The following is a 6,269-nucleotide window of genomic DNA, read 5'->3' as shown; positions in this document are numbered from 1 at the left end:
TTGTTTGTGATTTTCGTGCTGATTTTAAAACGTGTTGATGCAACATACCTTTTTTTAGAGGATTTATTTTTCACACTTTAAAATTTATTATGCCCTATTTTTTAAAAAATATGATTACTTAACGAATTTTCAAGTTGTTTTATTTTTCTTTTTTTTAAATGTTGATTACTTAAAAAAAACCAATATAAAAGAAAAAGACAAAAAAACAAAATAAAAAATGTTAAAAAAAAGATTATCTCATAAACCATAAAAAAGTTTGAAAAAAATGAAATAAAATAAATATATATAAAAAATTAAGAAAGTAAAAATAGAAAATTAAATAATAATAATAATAATAATAATAATAATAATAATAATAATCATCATCATCATCATCTAAAAACATACTAGAATAAAAGGAAATAGAAATTAACGAAAAATAAAATTTAAAACTAGTAAACTTAATACTAAAAACATTTAAAAAAAAAACGAAAATTTTAAAAATATATATTTCTTTAAAAAAAAAAAACATTTAAAGTTTTAAAGAAATATATATTTTTAATTAAAAAAAATATTATTAAGCTTACATTTTTATTTCAAAACACAAAAATTAAAGATTAAATTTTTATTTAAAAAAATAAAAAAATTTAAACACATTTTTTTCTAAACAATTTTATTATATATATATATATTTAAAAAAAAATATTATTAAAAAATTAAAAAAAAATTAAACTCATTTTTTTTTTTATATAACTAAAACATTTAAAATTTTAAAAAATTATTAAACAAATTTGATTTTTTTAGAGAGAAAAAAAATAAAAAAATAAAAAAATATATTATAATAATAATAATAATAATAATTTCGTGGCCTCTCTGCCCGCCCACTGCTCGTGGTGGCGCGGCCCTGGGCGGAGGGTCATGCACGCCCTCCGCCCAGGGTTGCGCCACCACATATGGTGGGTGGGCACACGGGCGATTCTTAGAACCGCCCCTCTGCCCCGCCCACCACCCGTGGTGGCACTAGCCCCTCTGCCCGCACGCCACCCGTGGTGGCGCAACCCTGGGCGGAGGGTCTGCATGCAATCCTCCACCACGGGCGAAGGGGCCACGATTGTTGATTTAAAAACAACAACAAAAAACAAATTTTTTTAATAATGTTTTATATATATATATATATATATATATATATATATATATATATATATATATATATATATATATATATATATATATTGTAAATTTTAAATAAAAAAATTAAATTGGTTTAAAAAAAAAATTAATGATTTTTTTTTAAATAAAAAAAATTGTTTAAAAAAAAAAATTAATAATTTTTTTTTTAATAGAAAAATAAATTGTTTAATTTTTTTTAATAATATATATATATATATATATATATGTAAAAAAAAAAACAAAAAACACTAACAAAAACTAGGAAAAAAAATAAATTAAAAACAAACTAGATTAAAAAAAAAAAAAAAAAACAAAAACAAAAAAACTAGTAAAATTAATATTATAAACATTTAAAAAAATTAAAAAACAAAAATAAACTCAAATTATAAAAAATAAAAAAACCAAAAAAATATGAAATTGCGTAAACTATATGTATTTTCAAAAATACATATTTCTTTATAAACTATAAATGTATATTTCTTTATAAACTATAAATGTTTTTCAATTTCATATTTTTTTTTGTTTTTTTATTTTTTTATAATTTGAGTTTATTTTTGTTTTTTAATTTATTTAAAATGTTTTTAATATTAATTTTACAAGTTTTTTAGTTTTTTTTGTTTTGTTTTTTTTTAATCTAGTTTGTTTTTAATTTATTTTTTTTCCTAGTTTTTGTTAGTGTTTTTTGTTTTTTGTTTTTCTTTTTTTTTACATATATATATATATATATATATATATATATATATATGATGATGATGATGGTTAACGTCCGCTGAGACCAAACATTGGTGTATCGGACCTAAAGAAACAATTTATTTATTTTGATTTAAGATTTTATTCCTATGCTCAAAAGACTTGGAGAGAAGCCTCCCGAGCTCACTATAATTTTGACATTGTAAAAGGCTAGGAAGGTCAGTATTGTAACAAATATTGTGAAACTGAGATCTAATGTGGTTGTACGCGGGCACTCTAAGAGGAAGTGGTTTTCACCCTCGATGTTCCTATTCTCACATATATGGAAAATCCTTTCCATCCATGGTGTTCTAGGAACTGCCCAACGACCTGTTTCACTATGGAGCTCATGACAATTCGTTCTAATCTTTGCTATATTAATTTTCTTCTTTGAGCTAGTTAAAATAGGGAGATACTTTAGATCTTCTAGGGTGGGGTTGATGACCTTCTTATAATAACGTAATTTTCTTTTAGCTGCTAAATCTTTCTCACACCACATTTTCTCTTTGAACTTAGAAGTAACAATATCTTCAATGTTATTAATATTTTGCATTACATCATTCTTGTTGATCTCCCAATAGTTTAACCAGGCCCTTGTGTCTTTATGCCACCCCCAATTGAGCCTTAGGTGGTTTTGGCTGGAATTTAAAGCTAGCTCAGGAAGTCTATGATCGTCTATGTTATTGAGTTTGTGCTTGTACAACAGAAACCTAATCATAGCTAGGCTCTCAATAGGGAAAGACCTGCTTCTACAAGGAGAATAGGATAGGGTGTATTACTTTTAATTTTCAGGTTATAAGTTATAAAACGTTTCTGGATTTGCTCAATCTTTCTCCATGATTCTCTAGAGACGCTGCAACCCCAAACCTCACAGCCATATAAGATAATAGGAGTAACTAAAGTTTCAAAGAGGAACTTCTTTTTATCCCACATTACGAGGTTTGTTGTTTTACAATTATTTTCAAGACCAAAATAAGCTTTCCACCTCGCATTAATCCTTTTCTCAATGCTATGGTTCTAGTTGAGCTTGTGATGAATATCAATTCCTAGGTACTTGTAAGAATACACTTCCTCCAAGTTATTGTTGTCATACATAAAATTAGCGCAAGTGTCCTTCTTGGATTTGATAATCATAACTTTTGTTTTGTTAGTGTTAACAATCATACCCATGGTAGAGCAGAAATCCTTAGGAAGCCTAAGTTTCTTATCAAGATCAGATGGGAACCTTGCGAAAAGAAAAATATCGTCAGCATAGAGAATAAGGATGACGACTATCCCAGCTAAGATCGTGCCATCACATCCTATTTCCTCTAAATAGCCTTCGAGCTTATCGATGTAAATGCCAAACAGGGTAGGGGAGAGGGGGAAACCTTGGTTAACTCCGATGTTACACTTAATATCTTTCGACCACCCCTCATTGCTCTTTAGCTTGGCAATTACATTATCGTATAACCTTATAGTGATAGCTCTCAACTCGAGAGGAACCTTTAGCTCTTCTAATCTATTCCGAAGGTTGTATCTAGAAACTATATCGAAAGCCTTTCTAAAGTCCACAAAGCAACAAAATAAATTGGATTTATCATTACGAAATTCCTCCACAATGATCCTAAGCGTAATGAGGTGGTCTGTTGTTGAGTGATTCCTTTTGAAACCTACTTGGCCTTTAGCCCGCTTACCTTCACTTTTAAGCCATATGCTTAACTTTTTTTCCAAAATACTACCATATAACTTGGTTAAGAGAGGGCTGATCATAATTGTCCGATAATTAGAGGGGTTATTTGTATCCCCACTTTTAAAAATAGGGATAATGAGGCTCTCAGTCCAAGGTTTAGGGAATCCTTACTTGACTGCTTGATTGAAAAGCTTGTGGATGTGGGGGATGAGGACATGACCTCCAATTTTTAAGATTTCTGCCTGGTAACCTTCAATGTCCTTAGCTTTCCCATTAGTGAGGTGATTAACCCCAAACTTAATGTCTTCTAAGGAGAAAACTTCTTTCGTTGTGAGCAGGGTTTCCAATTTATCCATGACATTTGGAAATTCATAAAGCTTTTTAAGATAGGAATTCCAATCATGAAGAAAAATTTTATTATTATCTTTAGTCCTCCTAGCCAAATTCTGCGTCCAAAATTTCTTAGGAGCTACCTTAGAGAGGTGTAAGAGATTCTCCTGTCTTTGACGAATGTACTGCCTCTTTTTCCTTTTAGTTAGGACTTTGTATCTTTTTATCTTTTCCATTTTAAGAGATTCATCAACAGCTTCCTTAATTGCTCTCCTCGCACTTTTAAAATATTTGTCATACCATGGATTGGTTTTGCTATTTCTTTTATTATTTAAAACTTCAATTGAGAACTTGTTAACAGAATATGAGAGGGTTGATGTAAAATTATGATAGAGGTCTTCTATGTTGTCTATACTAGATAAAGGAAGCAAATTAGTTTTTAATTCATTTAGAAAGAGATCGTTTTTATTTCTATCAAATTTTAAGTTCTTTTGGTTGTAAGTATTATTTTCTGTGGGAACTCTATGCATGACAAAATTGAGAGTTATAAGTAAAGGCCTATGATCAGAGTCAGGTTCGTGGTCGTTTAAGATGTCAAAATTTATTATTTCGTTGTATAATGGGAGATCGGAAATAACGTAGTCTACCACGCTGCTACCAAGTCCATGGATGCAGGTTATCTTGCTGGAATTGGGCTACTTCTTTAGACCGTTGCAAATTACGAGATCCTGAGCACTACAGAGCTTGACTAGCTCCGACCCAAACAAATTTCAACCGAGGTCTTCAGAGCTCCTTTTGTACCTACTGGCTAGAGTAGGGTCTTCGTGTAACCAAAGAGGATTAGGGTTGGAATGATTGCTTAGAATAATAGCTTGGTTGTTTGAAGTTCGAGCATTAAAGTCACTTATTAAAAGGATATTACCGTCATTCCTTAGGCTAGAAATATCATTCTCTAAACCATTGTAAGGGTTAGTTTTATCTAGATTCTTCTTCTTATAGAAGTTAGAATTGATGGGGGGGAAATAACATATTGCTATGTAGGACTTTTTATTATTAATGTCACTGATCTCTATCCAACTATATTGGTTGTGAGGGTCGTTTTTATAAATCCTAGCATGGGGAGAGATGTTCTTATTAATGTAACAAGCTATTCCTCAAATGCCTCTACGGGAGGATCGCTTGTTCTAGGTAGACCATAGCATAAAGCCATCTATGTTAGGACCTTAGATTCTTCGTGCTCCCAAGTTTCAACAAGCAAAATAATATCAACATCATTTGAAATCCAACATAGCTTGGGGCCTTTGTTCCATGGGAAGCCCCGACAGTTCCAAGAAAGGATCCGGAACATGTTTAATTGCTATTGATTACTATCTTTTTGGTTTCTATCTTGAATAAAGGCTTTTCTATTTTTTATTATTGCCCATTTTCCTTCCTTTCTAGCTTCTTTGACCTTTTGAACCTCCTTTCTTAATTCTGCTTGATCTTCTGGAATGGGATCTTCATTTATGAATATTCCTGTTCCTTTTAGACTTGAGGTTTTACTAAGTATGTCTTACTTATGATCGGTGGAGCTCATCTTTATGCGGATTAGTCTTCCTTTATTCTCCGTTAATTTCCCCAACCTTGTTGCTTCTGTGAGACATACTATTTCAATTTGTAATCTATTATGTAATTCTTTTTGGGCTAAGTCTAAAGCATCCTCATCAACTTCCTCCTTTAAACCAAAGATTATAAGGTTCAAGGCCCTTTTGTTGCGTTTGTGGTCTAATTCTATTAATTTTTTTCATTTCATCTTTAATTGGTTTGTTATCTAGCTTATTTACCACATTATTTAGGGTGAGATGGCTATTAACTTTTTCTTTTAGTTCTTTAATCATGTCTTTCATTTTAAGACTCTCTAAAGTATTAGCATCTCCATATATATATATATATATATATATATATATATATATATATATCTACGTAAATATATATATATATATATATATATATATATATATATATATATATATATATATATATATATATATTTTCAAGTTCTTTTATGGTTTATGAGATAATTTTATTTATTTTTAACGTTGTTGTTGTTGTTGTTTTTTTTAATTTTAGTAGTTTTTAATTTTCTTTTGTTAATTCTCTGTTTTTTTTTTTTTAAATCTAGTTTGTTTTTAATTTTCATTTTTTTTAGTTTTTTGTTAACGTTTTTTTAATTTTTCTATTTTTAACAACTTAATTTTTTTTTTAATGGTTTACAAGATATTTATTTTTTATTATTATTTTTAATATGTTTTTTTTACTATTTATTTGTTTATAATATTTTTTTTTTTAGTTTTTTAATTCTTATCGTTAAATTTTATTATTATTATTATTTTTTATTTTTATTTTTACT

The sequence above is a fragment of the Pinus tabuliformis genome, chromosome 5_1 (genome assembly GCF_031772625.1).
Source record: "Pinus tabuliformis cultivar Carrire ecotype Pingquan chromosome 5_1, CPIR1, whole genome shotgun sequence".
Classification (NCBI taxonomy): domain Eukaryota; kingdom Viridiplantae; phylum Streptophyta; class Pinopsida; order Pinales; family Pinaceae; genus Pinus; species Pinus tabuliformis.
Note: the sequence above shows the minus strand (reverse complement) of the source record.